Here is a 22,664-nt window from a genome sequence, read left to right as displayed (position 1 = left end):
ATGCAGGCTATACAGAACATTCTCTTTCAGGAGAGAATTCGAGGAAGACCTGGAGGACAGAAGTCAGGAGGGCTGAGCTGTTGGAGTCACTGCTAAAAGGTGTTGCCTGAGCCAAGTCACTAGTCACACAAGTGTGTGTCCTTCCAGAGCAGGAAATGCAGCACGGTCACCTTCATTTCTGGGGGCAGAATGATCACACGTAGTTCATATCAGCACTGGGTCACTTGGTTGAATGAGTGACACTGCATTAGTGAAATGTGTGGGACTGCGTTTTCTCATCACCGGAATGTGGGTATTATGTCAGTTTTTACCCAAACTAGGTTGGGATGGTAATAGTCAAGGATGTGCCAGGTGCTGCGCTCAGCCCTGTTCTTTAATTTGTAAGAGAGCTCTATGGGAAGGCCTCATTAGTGCTCCCATTTTAGATGGGGAAGCTGAAGCCCAAAAAGCTTAAGACAATTTGCTCCAGATCATAAAGTCAATACATGGAAAAGCCAGGAATTGAGGCCAGGCAGTTAAACACTAGAGGCCATGATCTTAATAACTAGATGAGGTGGCTTGTGCCTGGCATACTTGAAATGGCAATGCGTGTTGCACAACAAAAGACTTCATGGTCATAAATGTGAGAAAAGCTTAAATGTGAGAAAAGCTGCGTGCTGTACCCCTTAGAGCCATGATTCACATTAGTGTAATTAAGACTTGGGAACCCCCTTTAGGAAAGCAGCTTAGCTCTGCATAATAGTGTTTTTCAAACTTATTGGACCACAGAATCCATTTAAAGGATCCCCGTGAAACATTTTGGAAGCTATTAGTGTTCTACTGGAACAAAGCTTGGAAAATTCTAGATTAGATCACCTTTTTAAAGTCCCACATAACTCTCAAGTTCCTAGGCCTCTTTTCATTCCTGGTAAGCAACCTTGGCAAAATATTAAGCAACCAGGCAGAAGGGTTCAGGCTCAGTGCACTTTGCCATAGAGATCACTGTTGGATATATGATAGGGCATTTATTACACATAATCCTTATGATAATGTCTCTGATAGTAGCCCAAAGCTAGCCAACAACTTTTGCCATACTGAAAACCTGATGTACCAAGTTACTTGAGCTGTGATAAGTCAGCTAGCAAAAGGACTGTGGGATAACATTCTTCTCCTTTAGATTAGAGTAGAATTTTTAAAAAAAATAGATTAGAGTAGAATTTTAGGAGAAAGAAAATTTGAAAACAGCCAAGGTTTTGCCTTGTGCTTTCTTATTTGGTTGGCTGGTTTCCAATCACACTTCAAAGTGAAAGGTGATACAGGTCACACTGTCTCTACAGTTGGCCTCTGGGAGACTGTTGACAAAACACTATTCTGCAGGCATTGAGAAAATAAGGATCCAAGACCTCAGGTGTATCCTCTGCAGACATAGGGTATCCAGAAAGTTATAACCACGCTCTTCCTTCATTTAAGCCAGATGTCTTAAATGAGGACCTTTTTATTCACCTGGCCTCACCCTTTCTTGCCCTTTTGCTACCTACTCTCTTGAGACAGACTGTCCCCTGGGCTTTTGCTTAGGACTTCACGTGCTGTAGAGTGTGCCCAGTCCTGCTCTGCAGACACCGGAAAGGGCTTAAAGAACCTCAGAGAGGAACACTTTGCTAAGCCCCTCCCCTTTATTCTCATGATGACCCTGAGATCACCGGTGACACCTTCACTACTAGAAGGTAGTGCCAGCCGGCCGTGCTTTTAATAGATTAAAGAGAGATTAAAGCTCAGGGTGTGTTTAACTTCCATTTACAAGGCTCATCTCCCTCCTAGAATACTTCTGTTTATAAATGGCAAGAAAGAGGAAATCAACCTGTTTAAAATTTATGGCGTCCCCTCCCTGGGCTACTTCATCTTCAGAAATGTGTGAGTTACTAATCCCATGCCTCTTTTTAAATCCCTCCACTTTTTATTTTGATCTTGGGAGAGTGGCTGACTCTAGGTAAAGTTTACACAGAAAGAAAACAACATAAAACGTAGTCTGTATATCACAAACAACATAATGTACAACACCTAAGGCAAGACATCTAGAGCATCAGAGGGACATCGTCTGGTGACCGGAAGTTCATCATTCTGGTGGAAGAGAGTGAGAAATTCCCACAATAACAAGGATCTGGCATCCTTGGATAAAGCGCAGGTGCCCACGTCAACATACTCACACACCCTACAGTGGCTATCCAACACTTCACTGGTAAGGTGTGCGGCACGATCCAATTTCCTCTTTATGCAGAGGAAAGAGCACCAAGTTGAAGCACAACCAAAGAGAAGTAACTTCATTTTGGAGATCATTTTCATGTTAAAGAGCCAATTTCTAACATCTAATATTTAACCAGACAATATCCCAGTGAAGGAAATACACAAGGTATAACGGTGATGTGTAGTCGTTTTGGTAAAGATCATCGGGACAGGAAAGGACCAAGGGCAGAAATAACAAAATAGTTATTCTCGAAAGTCTGACAAATAGGCGCAAATGACAAATTCGCCATTAGAAAGGACATAACCAGCGTACAAAGTAAGTCTTTGAATGGAGAGTTTTAATAATACAAACACAAGCTTTTCGAACAGCCAAAAATAAAGCACATGCCCATCTTGATTAGCCTAGGTAGTGGCCACACTATTCTCTTCAATGGAATAAATTTTAATAAAGAGAAAAAAGTTACCTGAAATTAGGTAAGTATATTCTGTCAAATAGTCAGATGTCATCTAATTTTATGACACAAAGAGATTTTTGAGGTGTTATATTTTCATTGAACATTGTTGCAAAAACCGGAGAATGGTCTCCTCAGTTTAATCATGTTTTTTCCCTTCTGTGTGCCTATTAGAAGTCCATTTTCTGCTCCATATTTATTGATTATTTTGTTTCTCAAAGATGTGGCAAAGACATTTCAATAGCTTGAGGAACCACACGTGCACACAGGTTAATGCTACAGCTGACCACTGTTAATACAACATATAGCACGGACACAGCACAGGAAGGGCCACTTACCTTTGGACCACTTTGAAAGTCTGTGCTTTTCCCAACCATTCAAATGATGAGCTGCACTTCCTGATGCTAACCTACAACATCAGACTGGGATTTTGCTGTCAGTGATCAATACAAGAGAAGCAGACAAAGGAAAGATAACATGCTGTTTAAAACCGGAAGCAGTCTCCGTAGCTCATCTTTCTGAAATGGAATAAGTGTCCCTACCTGAGGATCACTGTTTCCACTTCTTTACTTCCTGCCTGCATTATGATTATGCACCCAAGGCCTTTTCCAGTTGCATTTGGAGCTCCACCCCCTGGCATAGATGCTGTGTATTTCCCCTGGTCCATGGATGTTGGATCTTGGCCTTGTGTCTTGCTGTAGCCCACTGAATGTGGGCAATGTGACAAGATGCCAATTCTGAGTCTAGGCCTTAAGAGGCATTTTGTGGTTTTCCGCCTGCTTTGTGTTTCTGCCATCACCATGTGACAAGCATGTGCTAGGGAGCCCAAATGAGACACACAGAGAAGACCCCAGACATAGTCCTGCTGCCTGGAAGGAACCCAGATCACATCAAGTGAATGACTGCCAACCAACCCTTAAGACGATGGATGAGAACAATAAATATTTGCTGTGAGCCACTGAGATTTGGGGTTTATTTATCAAAATAGCTGCCTAATGGATCATCATCTGTCTCCATCGGAAGCACTGGGTCTATTAAAAACTTGAAACCATTTCAGCTGAGAAGGCTTAATGACTACAATATATATATTTTTGTAATACCTACTAAAAATAATTAGCTGATATATCAGGTTTTGGAAAATCAAGCAAAAACTCATCACATACCCATTTCCTCACTCATATTAAGGTTCACACACAAACTGCATTTCATTAGAAAAATTAATCTTATTTAGCAGGCACGGTCTTTAATTATCTAAAGAATATCTATATATCTATATCTATGCACCTATTTATTTTTTTATATGCACCTATTTATATAGATATAGATATATATAGAGAGATACATATATTGGTATATAGATATACACACATATAAAACATATGTATAAATCCATTTCCAAAGAGAAGTTTGCAAACACACCAAATAATCAGATCTGGACAGAAGTCCCCAAGGAATAAAATTACAGTGCCTTTCAGCTCTCCTCCTTTAATTTTCCTGTCACACTGAGCTCTCCTGTGACAACAATGATGAAGTGCTTATGCTTCCAAAAGGAGAAGGGGGGAAAAAAACCCTTAGCTTGAGACTCTCTTGAGTTTTTTCCTCCTATGCTATAGTTCCCAAGGCCATTCATCATATTGACTTAAAATAAATCCAAAGAGGTGAAATTTTCTCAACCGTGAATATCAGAACTGATATGTAAAGGTAGACAGGTTGTCTTCTATTATGTTATTCAAACATTTACTTACAAGCAAGAGAGACAGCAATCTAGCTGTGTAGCTAATGGAAAGTGACATTGTTAAGGACTTATAAAGAGGGTGTGTGCCTGTGTGTAATTATTCATGTCTTTATCCAGGGAGACAGAGCTTTGGTAAAAGTAGCCTCATGGCTCGTAACTGTCAATTTCAGATCTACACTTGCCAATCCCCTTGCTGCATTTTCATTCCTTATGATGTTATGTGATACAATGTCACTAAGCAGATAGGTAACTGTAATTTGGAGAATGCACCTTACCTATCCACCTCCACGTCTAACTCCTTGAGAGAAGTACACATTGAAGACATTTCACTGTCTACACCAAGGGAGGATTTATGAGCAAAAACAGATTGATTGTGCTGGAAGGTGTACAGAGGCAGGAGAAGGCTTTGGGGAGATCAGGAAGTAGGAAGGAATGGGGAGCAGAATATGTCTATTTCAGAATCTATGAATAAAGAATCCACATCCATCAAACAAATGCAATGCTCAAATTTCTAAAGTTATGCTTAAATTCAAATGAAATGAAACAAAATTTAGAATTAGAAGGGATCTTGTGTATCTCCTATCTGCTCATTTTATATTTGATGAAACTGAACCCCAGGAAGATTGCGATATCTCCAACATGTCCACCTAGTGGCAAAAGCAAACTAACATCCAGGTTCCAGGGAAATCTTTTATGTTATTTGGAGAACATGATTGTCAATCCACACATGAGAGAACACTTAAGTCTGAGTAAGAAGTAGAAGTTGACAGGTGGGATTCCTGTCAATTACTATGACCTTTACTAATTGTTTAAACTTACTGGAATTACTAAACTTCTCTGAATCTTTATTTCCTCATTAATAAAATGAAAATAATATGGTGCCCCCCCCACCCTGGGGTGGCTCAGTCAGTTAAGTATCTGCCTTCAGCTCAGGTGATGATCTCAGCGTCCTGGGTTGGAGCCTGCTCAGCAGGGAGTCTGTTTCTCCCTCTCCCTCCGCCCCTCCCCCCTATTCATACTCTCTCTCTCTTTCAAATAAACAAATAAAATCTTTAAAAATCATCATATTGACTTAAAATATGCCTGATAGTGAGCTGTGTTCAAAATTGTTTTTCTTCCAGGAAACTTTACCTGGGCTGGGGGTGACAGATTGGTGGGGGATGCAAACAAATCCCCATTTTAAATAAGAAACCCGTATACAGGGCATAATAAACATCATACACTCATGTTAAAGACTATTTTTTGTCCAGGAAGATAAAGAGAAAAAAATTAAGCTCATAAGAATTCATGGTAGCCCTCCACTGCAGCAGATCCCAAATCTGCTTAAGTCCTAAAAATAGAATTCGCGTCATCAAATGCAAGAGCTCCAAGTGGCTGATCATCTCCCAAAAGAGCAGCCCTCAGGGCATTTCCTCAGAAATGACATTCAATGACACATCTTCCTTAAAGGTCAAACACTTGCGCCTCGGGCCATGAATGAAACTCTTCATAGGCCTAGCTTTAAAATAAAATAGCTTTTTAAGGAGGTACATAAATATGGATTTCTATGATCATTATTATTACATTAACTGCTTTCCGTGTTCTTTTCCTGCAAAGAATACAGGTGTTAAATGAGAGACAAATATTGCTCAAGTCAGGAAACTTGTTTGTGGCTATAGTCATACTGAATATTTTAACACCTGAAAAACAGGGGCATGTATTTAGAGGAGCATAAGTGATGCTGAGTCACTCTGCTTTCGAATGGATGGAAGGTAGGAGCAGATGCTTCTAAGTAAGGTTTGTTGCAGAAAAGATCACGAAAAGATCGAGTTTGGAAGGCTGTAGGGTGCCCTGAGGTATTAACAACCTCTATCCATTCTCAGACAGGCAATGATAAGGAAATCAGGTGTTGGTGGTTTAAATGCCTATTATCAAAAAATGTTGGTATGTTTGATGATAAGCAATATACTTGCTTATTAACAAAAATATTATTGAAGTGAAGAACAAGAATACAGAAGACATTTCTTAATGCATTCACTCTAAATAAATTTGAATCACATTTTTCTGTTTTATGTCACATTGTTCCAGTTATCACGGGAAGAGTTATAGCCATGGCAAACCCAACTCTTGAAGAGATATGACATAATTACTAATGTCTTAATAGCTAAGGAGGTATAGTAAAGAAAAAAAAAACCCATAAGACATAAAGGCTTGGATTATAAGATATATAATAAATATTTTTTAAAAAATCTTTTTCCAAAAAGAAATGATCTTCAGAGGGTCACAAAACATGAATATGCATAACAAGATTGAGACAAAGGAAGAAAGAAGGCACATATGCCAATATTAAGGGTAAACATTTAAGAGATTAAGAACACGATATGACTTTGAGTGTCTTGGCAAACAAAGCAAGAATGAAAACGCATTCAGTTAGTTCACTTCCATCACCAAAAGGAAGAGGGGCCCCTGGGTGGTGCAGTTGGTTAAGCAACTGACTCTAAGGTTTCCTCTAAGGCTCTGATCTCAGGGTCCGAGGGGTGGAACCTGGTGTAGACCCCCACGTGGAGCCCGGCGTCCTCAGGCCCCATGCTCAGTGGGGAGGGGGCTTGACCCTCTCCCTCTGCTCCTCTCCTCATGCTCTCCATCTTCCTTTCAAATAAACAAATAAAATCTTTAAAATAATAATAATAAAGAGGAAACATACTGATCCTTCAAAGCTGATCAAGATTTTTCTGATGTTTAATTCGGAGACACACAGGTACATAACACAGTCAATTCCCACCCTAGCCTTAGTTCCATCCAGGCTGTTCTGACCAACAGTTGACCTCACAGAGCTAATGGTATTGACTTATTTGTCTACCAATAGGCTTTGTCCCTTTAACCAGAGAGGTTTGGAAATTATCTTGACCACCCAGGGATTTGAAACTAAAGTGAGGAGTTCTCCAAGAGCGCTACTAACTAGGGCACCCTTTTGCCAAGTGTCTTAGGCACTAGAGTTTTTCTACCTCCCTTCCTCCACTGGCCATTAGTACTAAGGAGCAGCCCTGCACTTTATCCCAACAACCTCAGCCAAGGCCTGACATCACCCTCTCTCCCCATAAACTGATTTTCTTAAGGGTGAGTAATGTCCTTCATGTGGGACATTTACTATGTGTCACAGATTTTATATACATTACACGTTATTGAGAATCTTCATAATAATCCTATAAGTTTGATATAAAGTAATCCTGTTTTTAAGGTGACAAAAGTAATGAAATAGAGAATTAACTTGACCCAGAGTCAGTATGTAGGTGAATGGGTCCTGAACCCAGAGCCTAGAATTAACCTCCTGCCATAAACAACTAGAAACTAAACAAAATATAGGCAACAGCTATTATTAGGTATTTGATAGTAGGCAGTGCCATAATATAATCCTTGATAGAGGTTCAAGAAATAAAATAGGCCTCATAATTTCCTGGCTTTACAGCAAAGATATACAGCAAAGAGGTGATTTCTAGGCTAAAAATAATAGGGCTCAGTGACCAATGGGAAGATATCAAGCAATCTAATATATGTAAAATTAGAAGCAGGGGTTTGTCTAGGGAGATAGAAAAATATCTAAAGAAATACTGGCTGAAATTTTCCCAATTTAATAAAAAGTATAAACCCACAGATCATAAGAAGCTTTATGAATCTTAAAGAGGATAAACATAAAGAAAACTATAAATAAAGTTATAGAAAACCAGTGATAAAAAAGAATATTATAAAAATAGCAAGAGAAAATAATATTATATAGGAAACCGAAGAAAAGAATAATAATTAAAGACTTCTTGTCTGAACATGCATGCTGGAAGGCATTGGAATGACAACTCAAAGAACTAAAAGGTAGGAGTCAATCTAGAGTATGACTTGCAGTAAAAATATCTTCCAAACTGAAAGGAAAACAAAGATTTCTTCAGACGATTAAAAGCCAGACAATTCATCTTCAGCTGACATAGACCACAGGAAGTCATAATTTTTTTTTTTTTTTCTGGCAAACGGGAAAAAAATCAGAAGAGGGGCACCTGGGTGGCTCAGTTGGTTGAGTGTTAGACTCTTGGTTTCAGCTCAGGTCATGATCTCAGGGTCCTGAGATTGAGCCCCACATCTGGCTCTGTGCTCAGTGTGAAGTTGGCTTGAGTCTTTTTCTCCTTCTGCCCCTCCCCTTACTTGCTCTAAAACAAATAAATAAATCTTTTTTGAAAATTTGAAAATACCAAAAATTATTAAAACGTAAGCTAATACACAGGACATTTTTCTCATAATTAAAGTTATTAAAAATATAACTAACTAAAATAAAAATAATATATTGTGTGGTTTATAACATATGTGGTTAAGAGATGGCTGATAACAATAGCAGCACATCCAAGAAGTAGAAATGAAAATATTCTGTGGGAAGAGTCAGACATTTATGTGAAGCAGTATAATTCAAAAGAGACTGTAATAAATTAAAGTTGCATATTATAAACTATAGAGTTAACAGTTTTTAAAAATGGTATCTCCAATGGCAGATATAATATGCAATCCTAGAAAGTATTTAATCTAAAAGAAGATAGAAAATCATGTAAAACAGAACAAAAACAAAAGCAAGGTGGATTAAATCTCAACTGCATTAATAGTTAGATTAAATATAAATCATCTAACAACGCCAATTTAAAGTCAGAGTTTTTCAGACTGGGTGAAAAAGCAAGACTCAACTATAATGGTATCCACCAGAAACTCATTTTATACATACAATTATAAATAAGTGAACAGTAGAAGGATGGAAAAAGTTATATATATAAACACTAATTATAGAAAGCTTGAGTGGCTATATTAATATCAAATAAAAATAAACTCTGAAATGAAATATGTTACCAGGGATAAAGAGAGAAGTTTCATAATGATAAGCAGTCAACTTATCAGAAAAAAATAGCAATCCTAAACTCATTTGTACCTGGTAACAGAACTTCAAAATACATAAGCAAAACTATCATAACTGGTCTGGATAAATGCATGTATTCACAACTATATTTGGAGATTTCAATACTCTTGTCTCAGTAGTTAATAGAACAGGTTGACAGAAAATCAGTAGGGATATAGAAGAACTAAACAACATTAGTATCAATTTTACCTAATTGATATTTATAAGATATGTTATCCAATAACTACAGAATACATATTCTTTTCAAGTGCATATGGAATTTATCAAAATCATCTATATAATGTGTCATTAATAAATCTGAAAGGATCAATATCATAAAAAATATGTTCACTGACAGATGGAATTCAATTCAGATACCAATAACTGGAAACTATCTAGACAATTCCAAATATTTGGAAATTAACACCACACTTCAAAAGTAACTTCATAGGTAAAAAAAAAAAAATCATAAGGGAAATTAGAAAATATTTGAGCTATAGCTAAAGTGGTGATCAGAGGAAAATTTATAGCCTTAAATAACACTGAGTGATGTCCCCTGTTCCACAATGGTCAACATCTTAACATTTATTCCCTAGACTAGGGGATATCAGGCATGGTTGATGCATGGTGAACTCATAGAAAACAGAGGATTCAGTAACCATTTTCTTCTTGAATCCTAAATGCTAAGGTCTTAGCTTTTGTTGCCCCACTAGGCTTCCAGACCACTTTTAGTCTCTAGGGTAGGCAGGTACTGGGATATTATTCTGGGAGAAACAGGACTAGCTCGAGACATTGACTCTGCCTCCAGATCCTCCATAAACTGCTGTTCCATATCACCCTACAGTGAATCTCAAATCCAATACCCTTTCACAGGCACTCAGAGCTTCCAGTCAGCTTTTTAGTCCCCAGACTAAAAGCATGTACAACCAGCGATCACAAGTCAGCTGAGAACAATGTCTAACATAAAAAGCAAGAAAGAAGAAAGAGGTTTGTCACCCGTACCTACTGGATCAAGATTTTGGTGGTGGCTCCTTTCTTCGGCAACCCTATCTCTGGCTACCTAACCCTCTTCTGTGCTCCAGTTCTTACCAGCTTCCTATAATACTGCTCCATCCTTCCCCTGCTTCAGGCCTAGGGCTGGCTTTTTGCTGTTGCTATTTTCTGAGAAACTCACAAGCCCAAGCCAGTTTTCTTAATTGGTCTGGACATAATCACTTCATTAAGTTATTTTCAGTTTAAAACCTTTTGAATGTACCATCTATTTTCTGGCAGGACTCTAACTGACAGAGTCATTGGGATCATGATGTTTATTTCTTACCCTGTAGCATGTTTGTATATTACTGAAGTGTCTAGGGTGCTTTCTACCTGATGCTCTCCATATCCAGTCAGAATAACAGCAGCAATGTAAGGGGCCGGTGTAATCTTTTGAGAGAAATTAAAATGATCAAACTCCTTTCAGATTATATTATGATAGAGAAAAGGTAAATTGTCATAGCCCTAAAGTAAGACAATGATGGTATACTGCTGTCCCTTGCAGATGAAGATGAACTGACTGGCATGAAAATAAAGCATTTTCTAAATCAATAAGTGCACATTAGCTCCCAGAGGCTATGTTGATATACTCAGTAAGTATACCATATCTGAAACAGCACTTGCAAATTGCATCCCATGTAATTAAATTTGTAAGAATCCAGTCATTCTCTAGAAGCTGTTTTCTCACTAGCCAAAAGAGAATTTAAATGGTAGTATGGTATAAATCACCATCCCTACATCTTTCAAGTCTTTGATAGTGGGGACGAATCTATGTAATCACCCCAAGAATGGAGTATATGCTTTCAATTATTAGGAAAAATATGATGCCATTCCTCTCAGAACACACAAGCCTGGGAGCCAAAGGTAGAGTAGTCCTTCACAACACTATACTTAATAAATCACTTGCATAATTTTTGCCTCCAATCCTTGCAACCTTGGGCTTGGATCTTAGTGACCCAAGCAGAATTTGTTTCTACTCAGGAATATAGTCTTGGTTTCATTAGACAGGAAGCTAAGAGTACAACTTGGTCGTTTCAAGTTCTTATACATTAGAGATACATGTATTTTATTTCAGTGCCTAACAAAATCAATGTCTTTCATAGAATATTTTGAATGGGACCTAAAGTATTAAACTCCTATAGTCAAAAAAAAAAACAAAACCCACCCAGTAATAAATGTAAAGCAACATATTTTGGGAAAATAGTATAGAACAAATACTATAGAACAAATATCCTCATATTAATATTAAAGCAATACAAGGAAGCTACTATGAAATAAATTCTCTCCAAGATTCCTGGTAGAGGAGAAAATTGGAATACATCCTTGCAGAACTATTTGGGAATCTACACCTGCCACAGGGGTTAATTGTTGTGGCCCAATGGCCGAATACAACACACAGGCTATTTTTGTAGAGCCTATGAACTAAGAATGGGTTTTACATTTTTTTTCATTTTTAAAGGAGGGGAAGGAGAAAGAGAAGGATGAGGGAATAAAAATGGGAGAGGAGGGGGAAGAAAAGCAACGACAGGGTCCTTGGGGACTGCAAAGTCAAAAATATTTACTATTGGGCTCCTTACACCAAAAGGTTGCTGACTTCCCTTCTAAAAAGTTACATGTGTTCTATCCTTTAAAAAAAATTGTTTTTGTGCCTCTGTCCTAGAAGAATCATCATTTTCTTATTCAAGATCTATTACAAAGAGATATTAGGGATGCCTGGGTGGATCAACTGGCTAAGCGTCCAACTCTTGATTTTGGCTCAGGTCGTGTCCTTGTGGTTGTGAGATTGAGCCCCATGTCAGGCTCCATTCTCAGCTTCTTTCAATGTATGAAAGAAAAAGGTGAGAAGCTAAATGCTGTAAACACCATAGACACCCTTACTGTTAAAAATTATTCCTCTTGCTTGGGTGCTGAGTTAGACACTGTGGACAGCCAAAAGGAGGAAGGGTATAGAACATATCTCCAAAGGGTTTGCTATCAAGTTCAAATGAATGGTTTATATTCTACTGTATTCCTTTTGAAATAGGTTTTCTGTTTTTCATTCACCCTTCAAAATATAATGTGCCCCAAATGACACAAAAAACAACAATAAAAATCCTAAGCCACCAAAATGAGTTTCATGTTTTCACACAGAATATTAGGAGAATCAGGATCTTTTCAGAATGTTTGGTTTAGCTAAATTACAATATTTTATGTTACTTTTTACTGTGAACCTATTTGGTCAAACATAAAATTTACCCTAATCATCTTCAATTTAGGAACTTGTTTTTTGCATTTTATCACTATCTGGAAATTGCCTTTTATCATGAGGGGATTGCTGTTATCTTGAATGTGATTTTACTATGTCCAGGGCTACTGTCCTACCAGAAAACACAGCTCTAATTTAAAATGCATGTCAGTAGAAAAACCAATTTACTAAAAAGAAAATTAACTTCATAAGCAAATCTTTCAGGAAAGCAACTGATCCATAAACTAAGTGATATTTATACTCAGAACAGAAGTGAATTCATTATATACTTTTCAGTCAAGAAGAACTTACCACTATATTCATTTCATGATAAACTTCCTCTGGAATGATTCCATTAAACAAATAATAGAATAGAAACTTTTGAGTCTAGCATTTTGGGGAAATTATAAATAAGCACAAGATTGTCAGTAATGGCTTCTGAAGAGCAAAGAAGACTGACTGAGCTAACAAGTATTTCAGGAGTAGGATTTTTACTGGGGGTTTACATAGAAGTGGACTTCCTCGCCAAATTTTCACATTCTGTCATTTAAAATAAGAGTATGAGCCACTGCAGTGACTTGCTGCTAATGAGTGGGAGCACCAAATAATTCATTTTCTGTTCCTTTATTTGAAATGGCAGTCCTACATTTGGCATATTGCTAGCACCCAGGCTAAGCACCGTCTAATCTCATCTCACCAACCAAAGTAATCTCCCAATTCTTTTCCCTTCTTCCACGCCTATCCCCTATAATGTTCTTCAAAAACATCTGTGGGATCTTGTAAAAATCCTACACTGACCCTCAGATCAAAATCCTGCTATGGCTTTCCATCCCAGTTAAAAGAAGAAAGAAAAAAGAATGAAAAAGGTAATTCCTGGCCTTAAAGAAATTCCTTACCTAATTTGACCTTGTCTAACTCTTTCTCTCCATCTCCTACCCTCTCCCTTACCCCATGCATTTCTGCCACCTCAACTTTCTGGATGTTCTGGAGTAAGACATTTACTCCAGGCTCCAGCATCTACATGGGTGTTTCCTCTGCTGGGATTCTGTCTCCCCAATCATCACACGACTGATTTCTTCATATTGCTCAGGTTTCTGCTAAAACATCCTTCCAGCAAAGAAGACTTCTCTCTTCACTGCCCTTCTTCCAACATTTTATTTCTGAAGTATTCTATCTGTAATACCATTATCTGAAATTATGTAACTAGTCTCAGATGAAACTAGGTTTAAATAGAAATAAAATAGACTTTAGTTTGGATGCCGTGTTACTGAGATTCCATGGCTTGAATGCCACAGTGGCAAGAAATCTGAGGCCATGTTCAGGCTCAGTGGGAAAGAGTTTTGTGATTGATTAGCAATGCCTTCCCTAACATAGTAGGGAAGAGTGGTAGGGTGTGTGCCATGTTTTTGTCATCCTTTAATGAAGTCCTCCAATTTTTCTTTTGTCTGCTCATTCTTTGGCAGTTCTTACTCACTGGCATCTTCATCAATGTAATAAGAAAACAGAAGAGGTATGAAACTCAATCAGAGAACAACTAAATAGTTGCTGCTTTTGTAGAAATTTTGATGGAGGGGGGAAAACTACATAAGGCTTAAAGATATGCTGAAACCATCAATAAGTGTGAATCATCTGTGTCTCTCTTATCTCCCACAAGTAAAGAAAGGAGATAATTCCGTGTAAGAGAGAAGGAAATGACTTCAAGGATCTGTTTATAAGAGAGTGAGATTATCTTTCTTTCTTTGCTCTTCAAGAAAAGAGCCTGAATGATGAAATTAAGAGCTTATCACTTAGAAGACACTTGAAGAGTCTTTGTCATTAATAAAACATTACTTTTATTTTTGAATTCCCTAACTCTGCTATGGAATGATTAAGCAAGGACAGGCCTAGAGATACTAAGGATAGAGAGAAAAAGAAAATAAGGTGAAAGAATAAAAAAGGTCTCTATATAACAAAACCTTCCCAACCACCCAAATTCCTCTCCCCACTCTTTAAGAAAGGTCAACTGATAGCCCTTGGCTCCTGATGTAACTATATCCTGTTCCTCTTTTGATGTTCTCACTGAGAGGGATTTAACTGCCCTTTCCTTGATTCATTAGATGGTCACTTCAAAGAGACTCCAAAGAGGCAACATTTGCCCAAACAACTCCCCTGTCTTAGTAAATCCAAGCGAACCCAAAAAGCAATTCATCCTAAATTTCACACATTATTGTCTTTCGCCCCTGTCAGTGACCTCAGCCTACAATATTGATTACCCCTCTGCCTCCCAATATGAATCCTTCAGACAATCAATCCTTCCCCAGAAAAGGGAAAGAGTTATCCAGTCTAATGCCCTGAGACCTATGATTAAGCCCAAGCAGAAACCAAACAACCTAGCAAACTTGTCATAACTTTCAATCATCTACAACCCATTTCCTACCCCTAAGTCAGGGAGGAAAATATTCTACAGACAGTCTAGAGGATTCCTCAAGACTTCATTCAAGAAAAAGATGGGTACTCAGTTTAGTAACAAATGTCCTAAAACATTTTATTAAATTAACAAATGTCTCTGAGTACTCTAACATGCAAATCAGATTTGTGAGATCCCCGTGAAGTGCTGACATACAAATCCATGACAGTTTCCATATTTTTCTAAGACTTTAGTACATAAGTGGGCAAAAGGCAAATAAGATAAATGACAAATGAGTATGAAGAAATGTTCAACATCACGAGTAAGGAGAGATATGCAAGTCAAAAGAGCAATAAAATACAACATTTTCTCATCAAATCAGAAAGATTAAACCTTGAAAATATGCAATGTTGGTAAAAGAGCAGGAAAATAGGCACTGCACTCTAAAAAAGCTGGGCAGTGCCTATTACTAAGTTAGCCATAAGACTTCACATGGTACCTGGACATAACAAGTTCCCACTAAATAGTTGCTGAATAAATAAATGAGTAAATAAATAAAATCAGTGCAGGGATACTCTGCTGATGGGAGTACGCTGAATAAAATGTAAAGGAATAATTTCATAATACTAAAATACAGATAGTAGTCATACTTTTGACACTGTCATTCTCTTAGGAATCCATTATAAACAAATTCTTTACAACTGCAAGATACTATGCAAAAACATTTGTTACATTATTAAAACACTAAAAAATTATTAACAAGTGTCTAAAATTGGATAAATGATAGTAAATGGATGGATAGTTCTCCAGACAGAATAGTTCATAGTAATTAAAATAATATTTATTAAATGTCATAAGACAAGGGAAAAGGTTTATAAACTATTAAGCCAAAAATTATGTATTCACATGGGTATAACATTTCATTTAGGCAAGTAAAATGTATAATTTAATGGTAATTTTTCTATGGGTCATGATAATAGAAAGTTTTCTATCTTACTATAGAAAAAAACTTTCTATAGAAAGCTTTTTCTATCTTTCTAAATCTCTATATTTTTCTATAGTGATCATAGAATATTTTTATAATTAAAGAAAAATAAAATTCTGTATTAATAAAATAGCAATTGTTTTATTTTGAGGAGGGTTGTTCTGTTACACCTTCCAAATAACATCAGTAAGATATGAACCCATAGCCCTTAATGTAGGGTCTTCTCTCCTTTTTTTTGATTTTCATGTTTAATTATATTCAGGGTAGATTTCCATAAATGCAAATCAAGAGTTTCAATAAAAGACTTTAACAAGTCTTTTATTTTAAAATTATTAAATCTTGGGCATCTGGGTGGCTCAGTTGTTAAATATCTGCCTTTGGCTCAGGTCATGATCCCAGGATCATGGAATAGAGCCCCACATTGGGCTCCCTACTTGGTGGAGGCCTGCTTCTCCCTCTCCCATTCCCCCTTCTTGTGTTCCCTCTCTCACTGTGTGTCTCTCTCTGGCAAATAAATAAGTAAAATCTTTTTAAAAAAATAATATAAAATAAAATAATTAAATCTTAATTAAAATCTTTCTGCTACTCCTTTAGCCATTTTCTATTTGCTATCAGTGAAGACAGAAACAAATTTTCAGTCAGCTAGAATTTTCTACATTAAAAATTTTTTTAATGCCTCAGACACACAGTATATTTTTATTAATCTTAACAAAGTTCTAGAAACAACTTTTTTATATTTTCTTGAAGTTGTCTTTGTATAACACCTAAAATAATAACTATTCAGAGTAAATAAGATAATACATGTGAATAAGTGCTCGGTAATTATAAACTGCTATTCAAATGTTAGTTTTAAAATTTTCATGGTATATCATTTCTTATCTTGTATCTATTTCTGATGGCATATTTCCCTCCTATTCTATGAACTGTTTCATTTCTGTGATTTCCATGGCGCTTTGCATATGCTCCCTACAAATTACAATGATTTTTTAAAATGTATTTGTAAAATGTTTTCAATCCTATAGAGGTCATTTAAAATATGAAAAAAATCTAAAGAGCCTGCAAAATGTAAACCAAAACCACAGTGAAATACCACTTCATATCTACTAAGATGGCTAAAATAAAAAAGGCAGAAAATAACAAATGTTGACAAAGGTGGAGAAATTAGAACTCTTATACATTGCTGGTGGGGATGTAAAATGGTACAACAGCTTCAGAAAACAATCTAGTGTTTCCTCAAAAGGTTAAATATAGAATTACAATATGACCCAGGCAGTTCCACTCCGAGGTATATATCCAAGAGAAATGAAACCGTATATCCACATCAAAATTTGTACACAAATGTACATAGCAGCACTATCCATAACAGGCAAAAGGTAGCAACAACCCAGATGTCCATCTACTTATGACTAGATCAATAAAATGTGTTATATGTATACAATGGAATATTATTTGGCAATGAGAAGGATAAAACTTGGAAACACTATGCTAAGTGAAAGAAGTCAGTTACAGAAACCATCAATTGAATGACTACCTTTTTATGGAAATGTCCAGAAAGGCAAATCTGCAGAGACAGAAAACAATGTAATGGTTACCTAAGGGCTGGAGAGAATTAAGAAATGGTGGGTGATTGCTAATGAGAGTGGTGTTTTTAAGGAGGATAATGAAATGTTCAAAAATTGATTGTGGCAATAGTTGAACATTTCTGAGAATATAGCAGGAACTGTTGGATTATACATTTTCTCTAAATTTTTTAAGAAAGAATTTATTCATTTATTTGACAGAGTGAGAGAGAGTGCACACAAGCAGGGGGAGTGGCAGACAGAGGGAGAGGTAGAGGGAGAAGCAGGCTTCCCGCTGAGCAGGGAGCCCGATGTGGGACTTGATCCCAGGACCCTGGGATCATGACCTGAGCGGAAGGCAAATGCTTAACTGACTGAGCCACCCAGGTGCCCCTGGATAGTACATTTTTAAATGGGTGAATTGTATGGCATGTGTATTGCATTTCCATAAAGCTGTTTAGTTAGTTTTTTTTTTTTTTAAAGACCCTGAGTCTTAACCAGTTTATGTAAGTTGGTAATATTATATACTGGTGCAATTTTTTGAAAAAACAAAAAAACAAAACAAAAAAAACAGCACAAGCAAAATATTCACGTCTTTTTACTTCTTGTATTTCTATATGTTTAGAGAAATTATTTAATAGGAACAAAAAGCTATGTGAATAAAGATACCAACTACAGTATTTTCTACTAGTTTCAACTTGGAAACAATTTAAATGCTTAACAATGGACTTAATATTTTGATTCATCCACATTTCAGAAGATTACCACCCATTAAAATTATAAAACTGTGGTTAGCAAGGTCATATAGAAATATGAAAAGTTTTTTTTTTAAAGATTTTATTTATTTATTTGATAGAAATCACAGGTAGGCAGCGAGGCAGGCATAGAAGGAGGAGGAAATAGGCTCCCCGCTGAGCAGAGAGCCTGATGCGGGGCTCAATTCCAGGATCCTGAGATCATGACCCCAAACGAAGGCAGAGGCTTAACCCACTGAGCCTCCCAGGTACCTCAGAAATATAAAAAGTCTGAAAAAATCCTAGGTAGGTATGGAAGCATATAAAATCTAAGATAAATAACCATAGTCATTTAAAACACCTATATCTATAAAAAGAAAGGAGGTGCCTGGATTATGGAAGATTTTTATTGCCATCTATTTTATTTCCTGTAGTAGTTTTCTTATAAGATCCTTTTAACTTAAAAAAAATGTTATTTGTTATTGCTTCATTAAACCAGTGGTAAGTATAGCAATCCAATAAAATGTAAAGGTTCCTTGGAGATGCCTAATGAAAGCACTGGGTACACGTGGGGAAGAATTTCAGGCACCAGTGTTCATGCAAACGCCATCACAAGAAGCACTCTGATGACAACAGAGGCAATAAGGTGGTCACAAAAACTCCATTCGTTAAGCAACAGGCAGGTGTTCTACCCGTACATCTGGTACTGCCCTCCCCAGTACTGATCAAGTCCATGGTAACTCACACTCACTGCTGCTCCATCAATACAAGCTTAAGATATTGTCCTATTCTCCTAGAGCTCCTACCCAAAAGTTAAGTAATGCATAGTCTTTAATTAATACTTAAGTCATAGGCGTGTCTAGACAGATGCGACTGATGTGGTTTGCTGGGAAGTGACGAGTGACGATGGCAAGAAATGAAAGGGCATTCAGGGCAGAGCTCTACAGAAGCTAAGGGCTCCATGACCATGCTTACACTGTCAGAAAGATGTAGCCTCTGCATTTCAGCTGCCCAAAGCAGGGCAGGGGGGGCAAGGAATGAGTTAAAGGCAGAGAGGTGCTAATAAAACCTTTCTTATTAGGCACTTTGAGAGAGAGATTATGTCTTTATTTTTTCACAGTGCCTCAGCATGTACAGGGGATGAGGAAACAAAATCCTTACAGGTAAAGTAAAATCCAAATGTCTAACACCCCCAAGCATACATACCTCTAAATGTATTATGCTTCAAATGCTCTGGTGTAACTTGGATGCCTCACTCCCAAAGCTTCACGTATGTATTGTGCCCTCATTTGTTACTGGATTACTTGCTTTCTGGCATAGGCTTCCCTGAGGGGACAGTTGGCTCCTTGACCTGGATTCAATCAACTTCCATGTAGGAGATAAACAAAATGCATATCCCCGGGTATTTGTGGCTTCCGTCTGTTACAAAGTTTGAATCATCTGTTGTTTTGAACTACCCGAGCATCTTATCCTTTAGTTAGTAGTTAATAAAAATGAAGCAAAGCTGTGAGGCTGGTGAAATTTATTTTAAGATCCCTCCAATCTACCCTTTTGAAAGTTTATCATTTTACATTAATTCAAAAAGACATAGGCACCCCTATGTTCACTGCAGTGTTATTTACAATAGCCAAGATATGAAAGCAATCTGTTTACTGATAGATGGATGAATAAAGAACATGTGGTACATGTATACAGGAGAATATTACTCAGTCATGAAAAAGAGTGTAGTTTCGCCATCTATAACAACATGGATGCACCCAGAGGGTATCATGCTAAGTGAAATAAGGCAGACAGAGAAAGGCAAATACCATATGATTTCACGTTTATGTGAAATCCAAAAACAAACCAAATGAACCAACCAACCAACCAACAACCAAACAACAGCAAAAAAGAAAGAAACAGGCTCATAATACAGAGAACAAACATAACTGCCAGAGAAAAGTGGGGTGGGAAGTCAGGTAGAACAGTGAAGGGGATGAAGAAGTAAAAATTTCTGCTTATAAAACAAATCACAGGGATGAAAAGTGCAGCATAGGGACTATAATCCATAGTGTAATAACTTTGTATGGTGACATTTATTTATTTATTTACAGTGAGCACATAGTAATGTCTATAAATGTCAAATCACTATGTTGTACACCTGAAACTAACATAATACTATATGTCAACTCTATTTCGATTAAAAATGAGTAAGTAAAAATATTCTCAAGTTATTTCTTATTTTATTATTCATTATTTCTTAAAAGATCTTATTTATTTATTTTTCAGAGAGAGAGAGGGGGAGATGGGAGAGCACAAGCAGGGGAGTGGCAGACAGAGGGAGAAGCAGGCTCCCTGCTCTCTCGGTGCGGGCCTCGAACCCAGGACCCTGGGGCCATGACCTGAGCTGGAGACAGTTGCTTAACCAACTGAGCCACCCAGGTGTCCTCTTATTCTTCATTATTAAATTATAATTTGCTTATATTGAAGATTTCAAAAATATTTATGAGTAGAAGAAAAAATAGTCAGCTATAGCCCCCCTATTCAGGGATGACTATTACACTACTTCAGTGGATTTTGTTCTAGTCTTTCCTTCTTGACACAGATTCTGTTGCCAGACAATACCTGGGCTCCTGCAGAAAATGGAAACATCACCATGTGTCAATACACTGCGGTATCTTCATCTGCAACCCACCTCACACCCTAATTTAAATAGTGCCTCTCCCTAAACTGTTACGATCCTTCCCCTTCTAGACAGGAGCCCCTCGGAAGATACTACCGACTACAATCAAGCACAGATTTACTGTAACACTCTGACCACTGTGTATGTGATTTTTGGCGCTTTCTTGCAAAGCCAGCCCCAAGGCCAGGTCTGTTCCTCCAGGCCTGCTTCTTTCCAGACCATCCCCTTAGACTTCAGGTCCCTGAGGTACCACCATATGCCAAAGCGGAACTTGCTTTATTTTAACAATAAAACTCTAACTGTAAACTCCCTTTAATTATTCTCCTTACGCTTTTACCCACAAGCGTGGTTAACCAGATAAACAGCCAACTGCCGGCTCCTTAGTTCAGGAATTGCTCCAGGTCTGGCAATTCCAAATCCGAGTCAAGCTCCTCCCTTGTCAGCTATCCATGGAAGGCCTCCCAAACTGGTTTCCTGCCTTTTTTCTACCTTACTGCTCTCTATATAGTCTATTTGCGCAGAACGTCAACCCGGTTTCCCTCTGAAACTGCTCTGACCGGGAGATCCTATAGAACACCACTGCTCTTATCGGGCCTTCATCTCGATGTTCCACAGGTGAGGACAGGAGGCTCCATACCCTCAGCCTAGTCCAGGCCTGGAGAGTGTTACCCCTGCGAGCCCCTTCTTGTCCAAAGAGCCAGAATCAAGCAGCCCAGGACTCTTAAGCAAAGTACCGTAAGAAACTAACTTCAGGGCAGTGCGACAAGAAAAATTAATTGGACTCATACTTTCTGAACTTAAATATAAATACACAGAAATAAAGATCTGAATGTTTGCCAAGACATTTTCACAAAAGCGTTGAATGTGTCATATGCCGTCCGTGGATTCTCAGAAGCCCGTCTCTGTCACATCTGTTCCATTTCTGGAACAAGAAATTTCCGGAATTTCTTGGTTCAAGCGTTTGAATCATCCAGCAGCTTGTTTGTGTATACCACAAGAATACTATGCAAATGTGAATCTCTCCTTGCCTCATGACCAAAGCTCTTAAGATTTCCTTCCCCTGCCACATGATCAACAATGCTCCTTTCTTGGGCACAGCCACTAAATAAAAAGAAATGGTTTCTGGCTTGTCTCACTTGAACTAGAAAGGCTGTATTTCTCATCACCTGAATGAATGAATGCACAGACGAAATGCCCATAAAGTATTATAATTAAAAAGAAAGAAAATGATCCTACTTTAGCTGATTAACATAAGATCTCTGACTTCAGGAAATTATCTCCTGTTTCTCCCTTATGTCACCTCTCCCATGTTTGGCTGCAAAGATGTAAAAATCTCTATAGTTAATGTTCAACCAGTCACTGAAGAGTTCAGGGTTCAAATCCCTGAACATACCTCAGGAGGTAGGTGACCTGTCATATTGTCATTGATTTAGCCAGTCATATTTACACGGTCATCAAAACTTCATTTAGCCATTCAGTCAAAATACTGATTAAGCCCCTAATGTGCCAGGCACTGAGTCATGTAATATAAAGGTAACTAAGACAAGTCCTTGCCTTGAAGGGGTCCAGCATGCCCTAGTGAAAATGAAGAAATAAATAAATTTCTTAGACTGTAAGTGTACAAAGGAGAGTAGTAAGGGAATAGAGAGCACGGCTACCTAAGGCAGTCCCGAGGGGAGGGTTTGGGGTGAGGGTCCGGGATGGGAAACCTCGAGGATAAACAATACTTGATACTAGAAGAATGGATAAGACTTAAGTCAGCAAATCAGAAGGGA

General features: G+C 37.7%; 1 protein-coding gene across 1 annotated transcript in view; it reads right to left on the bottom strand.

The window, feature by feature from the left end:
• FMN1 (formin 1) overlaps positions 1-22,664 on the bottom strand; it is a 402,553-nt gene that overhangs the window by 291,091 nt on the left and 88,798 nt on the right. The window lies entirely within an intron of this gene.

Source organism: Mustela nigripes, chromosome 13 (genome assembly GCF_022355385.1).
Source record: "Mustela nigripes isolate SB6536 chromosome 13, MUSNIG.SB6536, whole genome shotgun sequence".
Lineage (NCBI taxonomy): Eukaryota > Metazoa > Chordata > Mammalia > Carnivora > Mustelidae > Mustela > Mustela nigripes.
Note: the sequence above shows the minus strand (reverse complement) of the source record. Positions and strands in the feature narration are given on the sequence as shown.